General features: G+C 42.0%; 1 long non-coding RNA gene across 2 annotated transcripts in view; it reads right to left on the bottom strand.

Moving 5' to 3' along the window:
* Positions 1 to 371: 371 nt before the first annotated feature.
* Positions 372 to 21417, bottom strand: part of LOC136054040 (uncharacterized) — a 60779-nt gene continuing 39733 nt past the window's right edge. The window contains exons 3-5 of one of the 2 annotated variants that reach the window (XR_010622706.1): positions 13511 to 13666; positions 13200 to 13398; positions 372 to 476 (exon numbers count right to left, since the gene is read on the bottom strand). This is a non-coding gene — a long non-coding RNA (uncharacterized LOC136054040). Of the gene's footprint in view, positions 477 to 13199; positions 13667 to 21417 lie in introns of both variants that reach the window. The other variant, XR_010622705.1, reaches the window with a different exon arrangement.

A 21417-nucleotide genomic window follows, 5' to 3' on the forward strand; every position in this document is an offset into this window, starting at 1 on the left:
CATGTCCTTGGGCAAACAGCTCCTCAGGCTTTCCTTCTACGGCTCAGAACAGTTATCATAAAGCTTAGCCAAAAAATTCTACACACAGGGAACTTTCTTGTACTCTGACAAGTGTATAAAAGCAGAGAAATACACACTTCTCTTTGTAAGTCAGTGCTGAGTTAAAGACACATTAAGGAAAGGAAAGGAGGAAAGGAGGCCTTGAGTTTGTAGCAAGGTCAGCCTCATTTCCCTGATGAGAGGTAACAACCTTGAGTTGCACCAGGGGAGGTTCAAGTTGGATATTATGGTCAATTTCTCCTCTGAAAGAAGAAGAATCTGCCCAAGGAGATGGTGGGGTCACTGTCCCTGGAAGGGCTCAAGAACCATGGAAATGTGGCACTGGGGGACGTTGTCAGTGGGCATTGTGGAATGAGATGGTTGGACTTGGGGATCTTAGAGGTCTTTTCCAACCTTAATGATTCTGTGATTCTGTTCTGTTGGAGACAAGAGATAACACAGTGTTCGTTCATTTTATAGCATTTATTAAAAAAGACCCCAGTAATAACACAGAAGAATCCCAACTAAGTCAAGATTTCAACAAAGATATTTTGCGTGTTGCAGATTCCACCATAAAAGCAATCAGACACCCTGCAAGGAAAAGAAGGTTGCAGTTCCCAGGTTTTCCAGTTAGTGTCTGTGCTCCTGGTTTGTATGATCACCTAAGAAGGTCAAAAGAGTGGCTGAAACTTAAGGGCACTGCCCTAGGACTCAGGATTGATTCCTTACTAAAATTTTCTGTATTAACTCAGTGTGCCTAAGCCTCTGGATGCTTCAGTTTCCTTGTGTTACATTCCTACCACACACATTCAAATATCAAGGTAGGCTCATAGAATCATGGCAGTTGCTATGAACAGGTAACACACAACATCCTTAACATACACTCCTAATAATCCTTGTTCATTTTACCAATACAAGCCTGCACTGGAACATGTGAATTCTTTAGCTGATTGTTCTAATGTTTTCAGTTGAAAATCCTCTTGCTGCTCAGTTTATAGGTAAATAAATGGGAAGAATTGCTGTAGTTCTAGCCAAATAAGCAAAGGAGCTTATTCACTGATATATATATATCTCCTTTATGAGTAAAAAATGCCTATAGGGATAATTCAGATGAATGGGTTTGATTATAAACATGACATCATTGCACACCAGATCTCAGATGAGCCCAAGACTGAATTCCTTGCACAATAACCTCCTTGTTCCACACACCTGTGTGCTTTGTAAATGGCTCCATATGCTTCATCAAAAAGAAATCTAATTACCTTAATTTACTGCATCTCAAAAGTAGAAGAGTAAACTATATGTTTAATTATAAACTTTCCACTTTGGGCAGCTATAATTAATGAGTCAAGGAATCATGCAATATGCCTAGAGCAACCTTTATTACTCCTGAGGTGCCCAAGTACCACTCACGCTTTAAAGCAAGTCACTTCCTATTAGTATTAGGAACTGAAGTGCCTACCTAAGGCATTAATCATGGAATGCCACTGCTCTAAGACTTTTAATTACGTACAGTGTGTATGCGATGCGTGGATTGCACACACAGTACAATGTTAATAAACAGCCATCCTGGGGCTACCAAGCGCCTTGGTTTGCTTTGTTTCACATTGTTAACTTGATGCAGACAGGGGATGGGATGTTAGAAAGATGAGGCTGTGCTCTGAGGAGAACAATACAGAAGAGACGAGATCATAGAGTTACAGAATCATTAAGGCTGGAAAAGAGCACTAAGATCACCAAGTCCAACCCAACCCATCCCACCATGCTCACTGACCATGCCTCTCAGTGCCACATCCCCATGCTTCTTGAGAATTTCTGGGACAGTGACTCCGCCATCTCCCTGGCCCATGACAACACTCAACCACTCTTTCTGAGAAGGAATTGTTCCTAATATCCAGCTCAAACAACTGGTGCAACCATCACCTCTCATCCTATCACTGATACTGGGAGCAGAGGCTGACCCAACCTCCCCACCACCACCACTCAGGGCATTGTAGAGAGCACTAAGGTCTCAGGTGAGCCTCTTCTGAACCATCTTCGATCTCTCAGCCATTCTCTGTAAGACTTGTGCTCCAAACTCTTCATGGCTTTGCTGCCCTTCTTTGGGCATGCTGCAGGGCAACAGTGATCCTAACACACCACTTCTTGTTCCTGAATGAACAGCTTTTCCTTGAGGTCATTCTTATGCACTATAAGAAGAGCCATTGCTCTTTTGGAGCACAGCTGGGAAGGCTGACCTCCAGAGGACTCTGCACAGCTATTAGCATGAAGAAGGGAAAATCTTTAAGAAAACATAGATACAAACAGAACAGAAAGGGAAAGGGAGCAGAGAGGTTATTTGGAGAATTGCATGGTTTGTGTTGGTGCCAAATGGGAAAATTCAAAGTGATAATAGCTAGGGTGATTGCTAGTCAAAGGAAACAGAGCATCAGCTGGGCTTATCTCTGAACATGGAATAAAAAAACACAATTCAAAAAATGACCTGCAAGAAAATGCTGTTCAATGTTTTTTCTTAGCAAAATAAAAGTCTCCCAAGTATACTTCCCATAAGACCCTCAGATTATTTTTCCTCAGATTCCCCTTTCATGCCTTTATGCCATTTTCCCCTCCAACGCTACAGAAAATGGTGCAAGTGCTTTCCAGACACAGCCTGTGTGCTGGCTCCATGCAAAGCAAACAGGTTTGCTTCGTCCAGCCAAATGTTTGATAGCGTTGGTTGGTATTCGCTGCACTGATTTTAACAGGGCTTCAAAGGACGATGACTGCAGTCCATGGTGCCTCTGCCAAGTCCTGAAAGCTGAGGCTCCAGAGCTGTGTTTCTGGGTGCAAGCTTTCTGTACTGCTCTTGCTTTCCCTGCTGCAACTGCGGTTGCCTGAACAGCTCAGTACAGACGAATGCTGTAACTAGAACCAGTGGCAGAATGAACCAGGTATCCAACCGGGAGACATTTACTATTCATGGCTGCAGATGGTGGTATCATTGGTCTACAGGTTCTCAGCCTTGTAAGAACTATTGCTACCTAACTGCAGCTGGGCAGAAGCCACCTATAAATACAGACACAAGTTGTTAGAAAATTTAACCACAAATCCTTCCATTTCCTTGTAAAATGGTACAAATGTGTTATTAGTTCCTGTTTATGTTTCTGCTTCTGGTGTAACATTGCTTGTAATGCCAACCAAAGAATGCTTGAACCCATGTTGTTTAAGACATAATTAAAAAATAAATAAAATAGACATGTATAAGCGTCTCCTGGACTAATTCTCAAGTCTTGTTTCATCAGGGCATCACAACAAGAGCTCAAAGGATCCCTCTGCAATATTTATACCATGCTATGTCTCCTTGCCCAGGGCTGCTGAAATTTTCATTCCAAGAAGAGACAGTAAAAGCAAGCAGTTTTGTAACCTGGAATGAGCGTGCTGAAAAGGAAAGAGGAGACCTAACTCAGTTCTTTTTGGAGAATCAGCATAGATTTATACATAATTCTTTTATTTTCAACAGTTTCGTGAACAAGAAACCTGTGAGAGACAATTCAATCAGCCATTCACTCTGACACTATAATCTGCCTATAGGCTGCCCTACGAGGACCTGTAATTGTAAAAATCTCTCCTTTGAAACTCTGTAGATAACTCCCTTTGTTCTTCAAGTGTATCATGCATTATTCCTAGATTCATGACAAATATCACTGAAGAAAAGATCTCCAGAAAGCCCTGTCACACCAACTGTGTTCTGAAGAGCTCTTCAAGTATTCATACGATGCTGTAAAGCATTTCCGAGGCTTCCTTCACGTATCTGTTACTTAAGGCCACCCATTTTGTTTCAAGCATATTAACAGTTCCCCACATTTAAAATGCAAGACTGCCTCTTGATTTCATGAGTGTTCATTATACACCTTCAAACTGAGGGGAGAACGGGAAGGTCATCTCTACAACAAACTGGCATCGGCTATACTTGTCCTGGGTTGCTCCCAGTGAACAAACTGGAATTTAAGTCTTCTGGTCAACACAACACAGGTCCCAGATCCCTCATGAAGAAGTGGAACAATTTCAACCCTCATTTAGGGCTTGCAAGAAAAACTCAATGACTTACCTAGCGTCCAATTAAAAGTCGGCTAGTGAAACAGGGGAAGTTCAGGTTGGATATTAGGAACAATTTCTTCTCTGAAAGAGCATTGGCACAGGCTGCCCAAGGAAATGGTGGGGTCACTGTGCCTGGATGAGTTCAAGAACCGTGGAGATCTGGCACTGGGGGACGTTGTCAGTGGGCATGGTGGGATGGGTTGGAGTTGGATTTGGGGATCTTAGATGTCTTTTCCAATCTTAATGATTTGTGAAAGCTTGAAACAATTTCTCAGGTTCAGGCTAGTGCCTGAACACCCTTGCTTTCTAACAGAGGAATACAAGAAAATATAAAAAGGAGATAGACTAAAGAATTTTTACAACTAGGGGCCAGAGGTACCTTTGTATGCAATATCTAAGAACTTCTTTAGTTCTGCTGGAATACCTGGCCTCTTTTTGCTGAGCTTGGGCTCCATTGATGTTTCACCAGGAGCTCACCAATGCACGCATCTCTCAGAGAGGGCAGCTGCCTGCATTAGCAGTCCCCAAAATCATCCTGAATCCTATTTTCTCTCGTTTTGTGCTCAGCCATCTCTGCTCTCAGCTAATTGCTCTGGAGGCACCAGCAGTGTGCAGCTGTGTGAACTCTGCTGTGATGAAGCAGCAAGACCGAGGTCGCACTTGCAGGATAGGTCCCTTTTACCGTGAGAGCATCCAGACAAGCAACTGGTTTATAGCTGCAATATACAGTAATTCAGATAATAACTCTCAGGAAAGACTCGGTGCCAGGAAAAATGAGTACCATTGGCAGAAAATAAAGTAATAAGCTAAAGGAGATGTTTCACAGGTGATCTTTACAAGATGGGTAGCCTAGAGAAGTCCATTAAAGAGAACATGAGTGTCTTTCTTTGCTAACATGCCTGAAATCCAGCTTTCCATCTCGGAGTCTTTTACTTGCTGGCAATTTCTTTAAAGTGCAGACAAACCACGCTGACCTTGGCTTGCCCTTTCCGTGTGGGCTGTAATGCTACACCATCAGCCCCACTGGACTTGCTTTGGTGCTGACCCCACTTGCTCCCTTCTCTTGGTTGCACACGTTGACACAGTTCTCATTCTGCAACACTTCTCGCCCCAATTGTTTGAGTGCAAAGAGACTGCATTACAATAATGGTTTTGGTCACCCACTGTGCTGCTGCTTTCCATGGGCCATGCAGCAAGATGTTAGGGGTTTTGTAACTTCATTTCAAGGATGTAGAACCTTAGGGCTGCTTCTGCTGTCAGTGTGTTACTGGAATGAGAAATCTCAGGTGGGATTGTGAACAAATTCAGAAGTAGTCTCTATGATAGAGAACTAAAATAAATGAGATACTGAATGGTTTAGGGTTCAAAAAGGGATGAGATTGTATGGGAAACATGGCCATGAGCTGTGTGACAGAGCCAAGGGTACAGCTCAAACTCCACTACTCCGGGACAGTGAATTTACTGAAAAACACTGTGCTGGCATGGGGCTCAGGTCAAACAACAAAAATGGGCTCCTCCGGGAACAGGAGGATTTCTGTGGACCCATTCACATGGAAGTTTAACAAATGGACTGCTAGTTACCTCCAGTGAATGAGCCGACCATAATTCGTATTTTACGCATGGGTTGACCAGCTGACACCTGGATGCCCAAGGGCTGGTGTAGGAAAGCCATTAGGATCATGGAGTTCAGTGGCATTATGCTACAATCACAACTATCCAGATTTTAATTTATTCTGGGGTGAATCAGAAAAGTTTCCAAATATATCTTGATTCCAGTATGGTTAAAAACCTGGCTTCAGTGCTTGGAGATACTGTGAGCATCTCCCAGCAGCAGCTATGTGATTCTCAATGATGCCATGATTCTGACCAGCACTAAAGTTGGAAAAGAACACTAAGATCACCAAGTCCAGCCATCAACCCATCACCACCATGCCTATTGATCATGTCCCCAAGTGCCACGGAGGGCCCTTACCCTTCTGATGGGCCACATTTTCAGTTAGTGTGAATTCGTTTTAACTCCTGTGAAATCAATCAGGCTACGCAGATTTTGATCAGCTGTACTCCCTCCCACACTGCTTTCTCCAGTTTCAGGAACAGACTTACATAATGAATGTCTGTAGATGTAAATTAGCATTTAATCACTAATTATTACTATATTTGATCGCCTATAAGCAGCTACAGTTATATTTGTGCTTCTTGATGTAAAGGAAAAAGAACATCATATGGGGCATAGTTGCTCTTTGCTAAATATATCAAAGACTTTAAATAATATATGTTTCTGAGAGAATATTGGGAACAGTGAAAAGCTGATCGTTTCTTGGATATCTGAGACTTTTTTTTTAATCTTAACTATTTCTATTTATGATATTTAGTAGGGGGGGAAAAAGTACTATGCTGGTTCTCCAAAATGCATTAAATGTATCCTCTGTCTTCCAAAAGAAAATGAAAAAAGAAAGAAGGAAAAGAAAGAAAAGAAAAAGAAAAAAAGAAAAAAAGGAGGAAGAAAAAATGAAAGGAAAAAAGCTGCGCTTCCAAATAACAAGTCAGAATTCTCTTCCAATAAATCTGTCCATTCTCAGCAGAATCAGGAGTCTACTACTGAGTTTCTAAGCTGAGTAATCTGTGAAATAAGATGCACTCTTAATCCTTAACGCTCCCCAAATAAGGAGTAATCACAGAATCATTAGTATCCCAAGTTAGAAGGAACCGATAAGGATCATCAAGTCCAACTCCTGGCTCCATTTTTTGCATTCAATAGATGAATCAATGAGGCCAAAAGAAATAAAAAGATTTGCTTGTACTCCTGAACTTAGTCAGCTGTAATATATTTAAACTTCTTCTGAGCTCCAAATAAAGGGCAGAAAAAATAATCATTCTCCACAACAACAGTTCATTATATGGTCAGGTTCTCATTTTGATATTTCACAGCTGGTATTTAGTGCTATATGCAAAGAATATGAAAAGCATTGCTGATGGTTCCTTGCTGTTTTCTCTCCCTCCCTCTCACCTGAAAAATCTAACTTAGGCAGATTTTTCATGGTCCATAAAATCTGTCTCAGCTGAACAAGTACATTTCCACCTAAGGAACCATCTCACACACACTTAACTGATAAAAACTGCATAGTTGATAACTGATTATATGCCAATCACAGCATCATGGTTTGTTGGTCTGCAGAAGACAGGCATGTTTGTGAACCTTATTATACACAATCATTTCAAAACAAGTTCCAAGCAGTGAGATGCCTGCAAACTTTGGAGAAAGAAAAAGACGAAAAAAGAAAAAGACGAAACTGATTTTTTCCTGCTCATTCAGGAACAGAAGAATAAAGAGAAACCACACAGAGGAGAGGAACACACATTAGGGCTGCTGTCCTTGGGCCTGAATAAAGAGCAGAGGACTCGGGCCTGGTGATGAAACATGGAATGAGGGAAGTTTTACCTCGCTGGGCTATGCTAGAGAGTCTCACTTATGGGTATCTATTCCATTCTCTCTATAATGCTATCCATTACTTTGAATTAGAATCGTAGAATCACTAAACGTTGGAAAAGACCACTAAGATCATCAATCCAACAGTCAACCCATCAAACCAGAGTCACAAGAATGAGAATCATGCTGGGGAATCAGGGAATTAGTTTATTGGGTTCTTAGTTGAGAGTTAAGTTCTGTACCTTTTGCTCATACTTGAGCTAAAGATGATATTCACAGCATTTATCGACCACAGTATCTCTTCTTTAATGCATTTATTAATGGCTACTCCTTGTGTGAGCACTGGGCACTTCTGTGCTAGTCTCCTCATGCTTGCATTCATTTAGCCAGGGCCAGAGATTAATTTCCTTTGCATTATCATTGCAGTGGTGACCTGCAGTAAATGTTGAGTTATGGCCAAACTTATCAAGAGATAGTGTTGCTGTTCATCATATCTGGCAATAACTCTCATTTTTACTCAACAGCTCAAAAAGGAGAAGCAGCGAGATTCCTGCAGTAAATCTTGCAAGATATCGTCTGTTAACATTTAATGCATGTCACCACGGTATAGTAAATAATTCCTCCCATACAACATCTAGAACTTGTCCCGTTTTATTATTCTTTGAACGCTGGCAAAGACAAAACCAAAACCCAGTTCAACTTGTGTATGAAGCGGTATCAGAGGGATCATAAAGAACTTCATGATTATGTCAGATTGACATTGCCCATCTAGTATGCACTAGTGCTGGCATTCAGCTAGGAAACAGGCATTACCCAGAGCTGGACACATGAGAATCACCATACTGCTTCAGACTAATGGGTTGACCGTCCCACTGCTCTTCTCTCCCTGGGACTGTCACTTCCAACAGCGTCCCAGCACCACTCTCCCCTATCATTTTTCTGGATCTCATCTTTTCCTATGTGCTGTGCACTTGGCCTTCTACAATCAGGCAATTAATGTCTGGTGCTACAAGCTGAAATGAAACTTCTTATAGTCAGGTGCTGAAAAGTCATCATTTTAATGACTTCACAGAGGATAACTGGTATTGTAACCCGTACATTAAATGGCTGTTTAAGTGAGATACGGGCTCATTATCTTCACCCTACAGTCAGATTGCCCCCTTCCCATATAAAACAACACCATTTAATTCAAGTAATTATTTGCTTCTACAACAACTTTTCCATAACATATTCATGTGTGCATTAAAAAAACCAAACCAAAACAAAAAGCCAACGAACACAAGAAATGGACGCATTTGTAGGGCTCCACCAAATTGTTTATACTGTGATATATTGCAGACAGAAAAGCTTACAGAACATCCTCCAGGCTCAGAACATCCAAATGAAGCCATACCTCGGTTGCTTTGGTGCCAGGAGTTTACTGCCCTCAGAGTGAAGAAATATTATCTGTTGTAAACTGACCTCCTAATATTTACAGTGCTGAAGTTACTCCAGATTATTCAGGCTGCAACCTGAGTTTTCTAGAAAGAAAGAGGACACTGACAGATTTGAGGCTTTGCTTCACACCAAGGTGGTTATGCTTCTTTTCTTTAACTATACTCAGTAACCTCCAAACATTTAAGAAATGAACTACTGTTTTTCATGTTGCTACACGCAGAAAAGTGAGAAAGCACATGGCTGTAACTCCCATGTGATGCAAACGCAAACTGCAGAGTATGCACTGGGGAGGATTAAGGGAAAAACACCAGCAAGTAGGAGTTTCAATATGGGATTCAATAGTTAAAGTCACAGAAAATGGATAATTTGCAAATAAAGACATAGGTCTAGAGGGAACAATGTGTGATGGAATCAAAACAAACACCAAAGTCATGTTCCAATACATATTGGTGATGTGTATCTTCTTTTTCTTTGTGCCTTAGTGCCTTTGAAAGCAGAGGACAAATATTTACTGTGCTAAACACATACAAAATGACTATGTTGTGTGCTACTTTTAGCCAAATTTCATCTTCTTAGTACAGTACTTCAGCAAGATACCATCCTGTATTTGAGTATATGCTTGCTTCATTAGCACTTTCACTTGCAGGGGAGAGAGAATGAATGCAATTTCTGTGAATGCTACAAAAGATGTATGCCAGTACAGATGGAAACATGCTCATACTAATACCCCGCAGTGAGAAATCATTGGTTTATTTTAATCTCAGAGATCTTTATCAGAGATTGAAATAATCCAATTTTTCATGAAAGATACTCTGGCACATACAGATCTAATCATCATAATTGGAAATAATTTTGTTGGAAGAATGCGTTAAGACTGATCAATAAGAAACCCTCGTGGTAGGCAGCATACAAGCAAACCAGAAGCAGTAGCCAGCTCTCATCTTAAATTATGATCCAAGTACGAAAACATTCGGGACAGGCCCAACAGTGGAACCTAAAAATGGGATAAAAGGGACCCAAACTGGGGCCAGAAGGGCCCTGCCCATGATCCAGGGGTGAGACTTCAGAAAGCAGTAAATCACAACACTGCTAAATTACAGAATGGTTTCAAAGCTTTGGAATTTGGGAGTGGGCTTTCTGTGCTTGATATCATGGTTCACCAATAAAATGCCAAGGCAAACAAACCCAGCAAACTGACCAGTATGGAAACCCAGTACCAAAGTACTCAGAATGCATGTGGAGGAGCTGGACTTTCCCCTGAGATGAGAAAAGAAAGAGAAAAACAGAATGACTCTTGGCAGTAGGAAAGAACGTTAGTGGAAAGACTTCTGGAGAAAATAGATGGTTATCCAGATAAAGCACACGCTTCACAGTCACCAAAACAGAAAAGCTCAGACGAGATGAATTCCAGAGCTCACACAGTCATGAAATCACCAAGGTTGGAAAAGACCTCCAAAATCATCCAGTCCAACCACTCACCTATCACCAGTATTTTGCACTAAGCCCTGTCTCTCAGTACAACATCTTAACACTTCTTGATTGCCTCCAGGGCCAGTGACTTCCCCACCTCCGTGGGCAGCCCATTCCACATATCACAGTGCCTCCAACCTTGTATCCCTCACTACAAAAAAACTGCAGGTGGAAATCTTTCCCTGTCTCCAACTAAAAGTCAAAGGTCCCTCCTGAAGTTGCTTACACATTTCTGAAAGCATTGCCTGAAGTGCTGTCTATTTGCTTCTGAGCCCATAATGCAACTTGCAGCCTTCATATAAGCTGCCAAATCCTTTGTAGTTATGGGTGCATGTTGCCCATGTCACTTTGTGTTTGATCCCCTTGCTCTCAGAATGTGCTGCCATGCCAGATGAACTCTGGTAGTGCTACCCATGAAATCACTCACTGCAATTTGTTTGCATGTATATTGAAAAATCACGCGATGTTTGTCGAGATTTGTGAAGAAGGGGTGGGGGAAGAGAAAAGAAAAAAAATCCATTGCTTGTAATCCATAAACTCAGGCTCTTCTATTCTGTCTACACCCTGTCTCTGTCCATCATTCACACAGCAATACCCAGTAAAACAATTAATTTAAACTTTATTGCAGAGATAAATACAGTGGCTAGAGAAGAGGTCAAAGAAACATAATGAATGGGATTGTTGAATGTCAGTATAAAATCATGAGGAAAACACCAGAAGCTGACGCTTTCATGCCTTATCCTTGTCAAGCAGCATCGTTTCCATTCACAAAACCTCAAATGTCTACTGCTCGATATCAGTGTAGCTGCACTGACTTCTGCAGGTCTGTGCCAGCTGAGGGTCTGGTGTAAATATCACAGCGTGAAGCTGTGAGAGCTGAGAAGCCCAAGAAGAATAAAAGGATTCAATCTTAGGGAAAGTGAGAAAACGGTGTTTTGTATTAAGAGCCCCGCTAGCTGATAGTTCCAAAGTGATGGAGAAGAAATCCTGGTCTCAGTGGTACTCCCATATTGCACATCCAGACTGATGACTGCACCCTACCCAGTAGCGTTCATTCTATATCTATCAGTGGCCCCAGCAAAGGACTGGAGTGGTGGGACTTCGTCACGGTGCTGTTGCCTATGTTTAACACTGAGCTCCAACTCTCACAGTCCCATATCACACTCCCTGCGATGCACTGACGGATCTCCTCCAGCTTGGCAATAACTGCTTTCCTCCTGGCTTCCCCCACGCAGCCCCTCAGCTGGCATCTGTCCCCAAGCATCGGAACAGGATGCCCATGAAGGTGGTGGGATCAGTGCCCCTGGAACTGCTCCAGAATCATGAAGATGTGGCACTGAGAGACATGGTCAGTGGGCATGGTGGGATGGCTTGGTGTTAGACTTGGAGATCTCAGAGGTCTTTCTAACCTTAACGATTCGACGACTTTCGTCTTGGGGAACGCTCTGTCAGAGGGTATATTTTCCTGCTGCCTTCTTTCACTGTGCTTCATCTGATCCATACGCTACACTCAGAATTAAAAAGCACTGTGGCTGTGAAGGTTAATAATTGACAATGGACAGTGCAGATATCTCAGACATCAAGCTGAAAGTCAGCGATGCTCAACACATAATTGCGCGGTACAGCTATATTTGTTTCAGGTATAGTGCAGAACATTTTCTCATGCCCAAGATATTACTCTCTTATGATTGCAGGAGTATCTGAACCAGATCAGCCTGCAAATGCTTCTTGAGGAAATTGGGTTTCTCCGCTCTATTAGGAGCATTCCATTTTTATGATTAAAATCAGAAAACAATGTTCTTCCCAGTTAAAGTGAAACGTGCAAAATATGACTTTCCTATAACTAGATTTCCAAATACTTATCTAAAGTGCTCTGAAAAGGTATTAATAAATAAGGATGAAAAATGAAAGCTGCATAGCAAACGTTTCATAAACTACATTTGCTCTCTGAGTTATGGACAACATGATTTAGAGAAATAATAATAATACTTTACACTTCTGCACCTTTCAATTGACATACTTCCATAAATAAAATGTTCAGCCTTAATCAGAAAAGAAGGTATCATGTCCTCCATTACACAAAATTAGGTAAAAAGCAAGGCAAAAATGAATAGCCAGACAACAGTTAAAGCCATAGCCACGAAATTTCTGCGAAGACCCTTATTGACTAAAGTATGTTAGTGCTTGCTCAAATCAAAGGGACACCAAATTACTGTTAAAATTCATCATACATCCATGTGGCCAGAGTGAGTGTGTTATGAGGGATATGGTTGGGATGGGGGGGATAGGTTGTTGTTCCATGAACAAACAGAGAAATAAAAAATGGATGGGATAAGCAAGATTGTATCTCATTCTGAGAAAACATACTATTCTGGAAGGTCTTTATAGCAGAATGAGGAAGAACAGAGATTCTAAGAAAGGTATCCTACCAACTGCCAAGATAATTATATGATAATTAGTCAGCAAAAGACTTGTGATAGTCTGCCTTGATAGGATTTAATCTAGCATCACATAGGCAGGCTGGGGCTGAAGTCCCTCGGGCACCACAGTCAGCTGGACCTATCTCCATTTGTATCTCAGCAACTAAGCCAGTTAAAAGACAAACTTTTTGGGTCATTAGTGACTCACAGAACACACTGCAGGGAAGGAAAATTATGTTTTCACTCTCAGATATGACCACAGGTTGTGCAACGGCAGTCAAAAAATCCAAAAATTAGGTACATACAGAAAATGTGACAAATGGAAATACCTGAGAGGCCTTTTCTTCAGCACAACCAAAAAATCCTTGGTTCCAGGGCTTTGCATCTTCCAGATCACAAAAATAGGGGAGCAATAGGCTTTTGCAGGTTACAAAGGCCTAAAAATGTGTCATGTGGCTTGTGATGAAGGGCAGCTGAGAGAAAAGGAGCACAGTTGAATTTTGTTACAAAAAAATAATCCTAACGGTCCTTGAGGTAGAAAGAAAAAAAAAAGAGGGGATTACTTGTCATACAGGGGTATGCAGGAAGCTCTGAAGGACCAGAATAATACACCATCAAAACACAACCGTTTAAAGAGCACCTTTTCTTCTCTGCTCAGGTCTGTTGTCTTTTGTTCCATCTCATTTCGGGGACCATCAATACATCTGTCTTTTCCCTTCTCAGCTGGATGAAGTTGACAGTAATCCAATTGGATATAAGCCCAGATGCATTTCTTTCTTCGTTCCTTCTTTGTAGTCTGTATAAGAAAAAAACAAAACCCAGACAAGACAAGCATTACTTACAATTCAAAGTCAACCTCTGTTTCATACTAAACCCAAACCAAACTCGAAAATAGCACCAAAAATCTATTACAGAAATTAGAGCTGATAAAAATTATTTTATTACTCTGCAATTTCTGTTCAATTCTAATATTGAGCAGGGCAAGGTGACTCCAAAATTGACTCTGCTAAACATAGAATCATGGAATCATTGAGGTTGGAAAAGACCTCCAAGTTCATCCAGTCCAACTGTCAACCCATCACCACCATGCCCATTAACCATATTCCTCAGTGCCACATCCACCCTTTTCTACAGACATAATGCATGGAAGTGTTCAGATCCATTTTTAATTATCTAATAACACTGAACTCTGAATAAATAGTGCATCCAGCTCCATGGTTTCACATGCATGTGTAAATCTGCTGGGCTTCAAAGGACCAAAGGGAGATCATCTAGTCCAATGCCTTCAGCTACAGAAGGTTGCTCACAACCTTGTCCAGTTGAGTTCTGAATACCCTTAAGGATGGAGGCTTCACAGCTTCTTGCTCTGGATCAACTTAATAAGAAGTCACAAAATTCCAGCTGTCAGGAAACTTGTATTGTCAGGAAGAGTGGTCATGGATTGGCAAGGGCTGCCCAGAGAAGTGTTCATTCCTGGAGGTGCTTGAGAACTGTGGAGATGTGACACTGAGAGACATAGTGAGGTTGGGTCAATGGTTGGACTTAGTGACCTCAGAGGTCTTTTCTGACCCTAATGATTCTACGATCCTTTCCAAACTGGCTAAAGCACAGATTCTTCTGCACCTCATTCAGTGCAATTGGAAGTACAGGTAAGTTTCAAAGTACTACAAGGTCTGCTCAGCCTCCTTTTCTTCACTTCTGATGATACCCAGCTTGCTGATTTCTTCCTAATCAAGGTCTCTGATGCTGAGGAACAGCAGCACTGTAACACACACATCACCACTTGTTGCTGGTTCCCTTTTGCACACCCTTCTGCACAAAGTGCTGCAGATTAGGGCTGCTTCAGGCACACAACTGCTGTGCTTGCTGATGCCTTGCACCAGGCCAGAAATGCATGTTGGGCTCTCCCTCCCACCTGCTGAAAAGTGGCATGACCCTCACTTTGATTAATCACCTTTGCAAAATCTTTCTTCCTAATACAGCATTTCCTCGTTGGAGAGACAAAACTTCAATCTTGCAGTTTTAGAAAAGGACAAGCTGGCCTTTAAAGCAAACAGATCAGAAAAGGACCCCTGAGAAGCTCTTTCTGAGCTGCTGCACAATTTTGGCCCCGCTTGCAGACGCTCAGATGTGCTGAAGTATCTGGGGGCAAAGGGCTGTTCTTGATTGCCTTCTGAGATCTCCTCAAACTCAGTAGCTGCCTTGCCAATTCAACACAGCCATGCTTTGGTGCCTAAGAAAGCATTCCCGAGGACTTGCCTCCCTTTCTTCTTTTTAGAAAGATGTTAGCCATGAAGTCAACGGAGAAAAGGCTGAAAACGTGATTTTAATGTACCTTGAAGTCGCAGAAACCAGGACAAAAACAACTCACCCCCCAAGCACTCCTCCATTTCGGCACACCTGATTCCAGATTTCTGAATATTCGGGACTGATAATGCTGCTGGATGTTTTTCAGCCTGCACAACAATGTGTTGCTCTTGGGGTTGAATGCTCCTGCTAGATTTTAATAGCAACCAGCCACATCTGCACCTGCGGGAGCTCGATAGGGCTGAAGGCTGCACAGAGGGAGGCAGCACCTTGCAGATTTATCTGAGCATCTGCAGCACGGGAGCAGCTTGCTCAAGCTGCAGGAGCACAGACAACGGTGCTCCGAGCCTGTGCTCAGCAACACCTGCAGAGCCATGGGGACCCAGTAAACACAGGTTCCCTACCTTCTGGAGCTGCTTTTGTTTTGTTTCCCTCAAGTCAGTGTCAGCTGGTAGCAATGTGAATGCAGTCAGGGGGAATTTAAAACCTCCAGCTCTGTCTGCTGTCAGTTCCATCTCCTCTGCTTTGTAGCTGTCTGCAGGACATTCCTCTGGCCTCACAAACACTGGCTAGCTGCACAAACCCTATAAACACCTCCTCCTCTAGCATATGTATTACAAAATACACCATTCCGTGCTGCTCACAGCCAGACAGCAGCTCAGCTCCTTACATAAGCTTGGGCAGAGATCAACATTTGTCGCGTCTACTCCTCTCCAGGAGCACGAATTGGCTGAGGTTCCCAGTTCTTCCCTCTCAATTGGTGTCTCATTTCAATTTACCTGGAACCATGGCGGGCTTTGTGGGAAAGTTGGGCGAAACAAATTGCTGGAGAAACATAAGTTCAATTTCCTCACCTTGCACAGATACCCTCTCATGACTTGGAAGGAATTGCACAGTATTTTCAGCCCTTACGTTCTCAGTAGGGCAAGAGATACTACAAGGAGTTTTCCATCATCACTCTTACCTCCAGCACTCAGTGCTTATTCACAGGGCCTCAGGATGCCACAGTCCTAAGCATAGTAACAGAGATAGCTAGCAGGAAACAAGCCAGGAAACACAACTGTTACCATTTCACAATCAGAAGTTCACTGTTAATGGTAATGTCGGGGTCTGTATCCACCAAGAAATATCCCAGTTTTTCAGTATCTTTCAACAGCCACTAATGCACACGGAAGCACCAATTCCCAGACTCAGGCAATAAATAAATCCCCTCATTTTCCATCCTGAACTTTATCTGCCTCTGGACAACATTTTGTACAAAATATTTTAATTAGAGATGGTTAAAAGTCAACCTGATTATTTAGGAGGCAGGTATTTTCTCCTCTCCTGCTGCCTCCTTCGCTCTGCGTAATCACTGTGGTCATTAATTTTAAATAGCACTAATTACCGTCTTTTGGTCTTTCACTAGACATCTCACCCATCTGCAGTGGCAAGACCTAAACATGAAGAAAACAGGGTTTGAGTCTTGTCAAAGCCAAGGAGGACGGCAAGGGAGAATGTGCTAAGATACACCCAAGCTGGTGAAGAGGAGGTGTGAAAGGCACCATCTGGATAGCATGCATCGCAGGGCTCAAAATGAGGATAGATAATGTTGAAGTGGCAATATTACTACTCTCCTTAAGGGTAGCCTCAGCAACTTGAAGTTTAGCATTTCGGTGAGCCATTAAAGTGGCTGGGTCAGGTCAAACCACGGGGTCCATCCAGCCCCATATTAGCACAGTGGGTCAGGACAGTAGTATAAGAAACCCAAGGAGAAAAGCTTATCCCACTGTTCACTCCTGGCCAACAGCAGCAGAGCTTTCAAGGATTGCCACATCTAAGTACATACCCCACTGCTGCCCAGAGAGGTGGTGGAGTCACTGCCCCTGGAGGTGTTTGGGGAATGTGGAGATGTGGCACAGTGGGCATGGTGGAGATGGATGAGGGTTGGACTTGGGGATCTTAGAGGTCTTTTCCAACTGTAACGATTCTGTTTGCTTTCACAGCACTGCTAATGTTCTGGAAACCTGCTAGCATCCTGAAGGGAACACCTGAACTGAGAAAACCCACCTTCTCTTCTCTATGGAAAAAGATGTGGTAAAATAAAGATTTCACACAGAATGAGAGGCTAACACAGAATAAAAGGCCGGTCATGTCCCATCTCTGTTATTCAAAGATAATAAGGCCAACATATTTCAAAACATAAGCCCCTGCCCCAAATCAGCTGGACGCTGGCTCATGTTAAATTAATAGAATTTAGGTCAATAAGGAGTTATTAGCTCCCCTAGCATGACAAGCTATGCTCAGTGTTGAGTTGAAGCTAAACGAATCCATTCCAAGGCCCTGATGTCACTGCAAAACTGAAATGGACTCTTTGTTATCTTCGTATTTGCAGAAAGCTTCTTTTCATCTCTGGTCATCACTTTGTGCCAATTAGTTGCAAATGAGGGAAGAGGTGGAAACTGCAGCATCTTCTGACAAAATCTGTCTGCTGTTAAATTTACAGCTCAGTTTTACACACCTCAAAAATTCTCACACTTTAGATAAGCCAAGGACAAACTTGAATATGTGAAATGAACCACCAAACCTTTTGAATTTTTCCCGGCATATGCACAGAAGACAGCTGCCAATCTCAGTATACATCTACTTAGAATGCTCTTCAGAAATAAGGAGTAACAACTTTATAACAGATTCTTGCTATGATTCAACTGAAGCTTCAGTTTCTGTATTTGAAGACTAAATATTGTTACACAAGGAGAGTTTTGGCCCAGATTTTTCAGTGCTGATCATGGCATCGATTCGCTGCATTAACTGTGACACCAATTTACCTTTGGTTTGTGCACTGTGGAGTCATCTGCATCTGTTGAAGTACTGAACATTAATATGGAATATTGCTTTAAGATGCTGGGATATATTTGAGGAGTACCAAATCCAGCTGCCACTTATGGTGGTGGAACCAGTGATTTGCCTCAGAAAAATCAACCCATGACACCAGTCAGACCATTTGGCATTAGGATGGGAGAGAAGCTCCACAATCCTCATCATTTTTGGTCTTAAGGGTGTACATTTCAAGTGTTGTTAACATCTTGAGCGCTTCCTGCTTTGAACATAGGAGCACTGATCTGATTTGTTGAGCTGCTGCCATACCTTGTTTGCAAGGTGGAATCCAAATAGGAAAAGTAAAAATAAAACAAGCCAAGCACACTTAGTTATCACAGCTTTGCTGCAAAGCTTTCTCCTGTTAAGCTCAGCTGAAGGAACAATGCAGCTGTTCTCCTTGTGCTTCCCTGCACAGGGCTCCCCTACAAGTAAACATTTAAGAAACAATTTCTCTCCCCCTCTCTTGCTTCCTACTGTTGTGATTTACAAAGCAAAATTAAAGATATACACATCCTAGAACTTGGGGTTTTCCATCTTGGGTCGCTGATTTATAAAAGCTGCCAGTGGATTTTAAATGCTTCGTTTTGATTTAGAAATCATTGCTTCCAAGTTGCATTTATCTCAAATATTCAGCTGTACTGCACATCACTGAAAATCTGATTTATGGACTGCAAAATGTATGCAGATAGACTACAAAGTGTATTTATAGATCACTCCCCTAATAACAATACATGCAGTTCACCACCCAAAATATACACAAGAATTCACGCATGTGTAAACGTATATATGTGTATATCTCACATCTTTATATTAAATCCTTTTCCCCTTAACTGAATTTCTGATGGTGAGATCAGGTACCATGTCAATACATAATGAGAGGCTCTGTGATGTCTTCCTTCCGCCCCCTCACCTTATCATTCCTGCTAACACGTATAAAATTCAGCTTTAAGCTGTATTTCCAGCTCCCCAGGTGCTTTTTTTCTCCTGCTGCTGCCATCAAAGGCAGAGACTGAGCCCAGCACGAGAGCGTGGAGCTGCACAGTCACTAAAGCGGGCTGAGTAATTGGGATGGGAGTGCTGCTGTTGTCCTCTGCCCTCGCCATGCTTACCTCTCCCTTCCAGATAGAAATACTATAGACTAAAAGGAGCCATGAGAGCATTGCCTTCCTTAAGTCTGTAAGAAGACTTGCTTTTCCTTCTAGGCTTGTACAAGGAACATTGGAAGAAAAAGAGAAAGAGCAAATCCTTCACAGAAGGAGGAGCAAGTTTTACAACAGCTTCACTTTCTTTTCCCAAGTCTGTGCCTTTAAAAGCTAACAGTTCCTTATCTTTCCCATACAAAGCACATCATCTGCTAACAGCATCACACAGTGCCTCATCACCTACTAATTTTTATTAAATAAGCCCGATGGTAGCAAGAAGTTGGGTCCTATTGTGTCACTTGTCCAAAAATCTCTGACCATCCATCTGCCTTTTCCAAACAGCTCCATCTAAACCACCAGCTTTGCAGATATCTGAGACGGGGAAGTGATGAGATGGTTAACAAGTACATGCAATAGATACACACACACCATTTCTGTCAGTCAGAAGCACTGGTCTCACATCTCCTCACCCATTTAGCTATTTCCAGCTCCAAGTGTGTTACATGGCTCATGCTACTGGGCATGCCAGTCAATGTCTGGACATGCTACTGTACAGATGAGTTGTTTCTGAAGGAAAGAGACATAGGCTGGCTTTGGCCAGGTGCAAATTCAAGGACTTCCCCATGCTTCTCTGTTTGCTGGCTTCCTCGTGACCTCCACCAATTCAGCTACTTGCTCCTGTATCCTCCTTCCTTATTGTCATAAATAATTGAATCATTTGAGTTGGAAGGGACCATTAAAAGCCAATTCCCCTGCAATTAACAGAGACACCTACAGCTTGATCAGGTGCTCAAAGCCTTGTCCAGCCTGACCTTGGATGCCTTTAGGGGTGGGGGATCTATAGCTCTATGGACAGCCTCTTCCAATGCTTCACTATCCTCACTGTAAAAAACCCTTTCGTTTTATCCAGCAGCAGCATTGATTCCCATTGTCTGCCTCCTGGGGATGTTCTGAGGATTGATTCCTCCTGCACAGTATCTTGAGGCTGCCAGGCAGAAGGCAAGCAGAGGTGTGAAAAGGGTGCTTGGAGCATCTTGACACTGTGCAAAGGACCAGAGCAAAGTCAACCTAGGAAATTATTTTTCAAGTACACTCTGATGCTGGCTGCTCCATGCACGTGTTAACCATGTGCTCATGATGAAAACGTAGCTAACCTAGTCACTGTCAACTGTTTGTAGGCTGAAGATCCACCTGCTATCTACTAGACCAATCCAGACTTGTGCTATTGAAGTGTTTCCCTTCTGTTACGGGGGTTTTCTTGATTTGCTAAGGATGAGTCAAGGTGGTACACTGTGATCTGTCCCCTGCAATCACAATACAGACTATCCTTCCCATAGACCCAAGGAATAGGACTCCTCCGTGGATATGGAAGCTTTTAAGGTTGAAAGTTCATCTCCTAAAAGCTGTTGAGAGGAGAAAATGCACACATGGAGTGAAGGGAGGTGAAAGCACATGGGGGAGAATTATTTGCAACTTTCTGTATAACAAATTCCTTATGTACGTTATGTTTAGAGAGTATTAATGGGTATTTATACAGCCAGAAGGCAGGTTTATGAAGACACTCTATAAAATATTGAGCAGAGATAAATAATAATAAAAATATAAGAGAATCCATTATCTGACTTAAACTAAGGTAATTAAAAGCTACATATTTCACCTGCCAAAGTGGTAATTCAAGTTGAACTGCAACTTTGCAGACATATTTCCATTAAAGCCATCGGTTATGAGTAATATAATTTCCTCTTCATTGAGCACTGCTTACCTAATTTCACCTTTTCCTTAATCATATACATTACCTAGTTCTCCAAACAGCTGTGTAATTTAACTAGGTGTGGCAAAACCCCACTGATTAGCCTGCCTGCAATTTTGAACATGCAAAGCAATATACATAACACAATCCTTCAAAAAAAAGAAATAATAATAAAATTCAGATTTAGGACAGCAATGAGATTTGGGGCAATGGCCTGAAAGGTTGCAATTATGATAATCTGCTAGGAAGGCTAAAGATGAAGCACTTTATTATTCTGTAACTTCTTTTTTTTTGTATTTTATTGCCAATAATTACATAGATTTCTGTTCTATTTTCATTGCCTCAACATCTCCAAGGTTAATTATGTTGTCAAGATCACGTCAAAAAGCCACCACTAAAATTATGCTTTTCATTACATGATGATCTAATCAATTCCATGTGGTAATTTTGGTCCAGCCTGTTCTACCAACATACACATCTTGTACTGAA

Source organism: Cyrtonyx montezumae, unplaced genomic scaffold (genome assembly GCF_038088225.1).
Source record: "Cyrtonyx montezumae isolate F1298 unplaced genomic scaffold, pur_monq_1.0 scaffold_33, whole genome shotgun sequence".
NCBI lineage: Eukaryota > Metazoa > Chordata > Aves > Galliformes > Odontophoridae > Cyrtonyx > Cyrtonyx montezumae.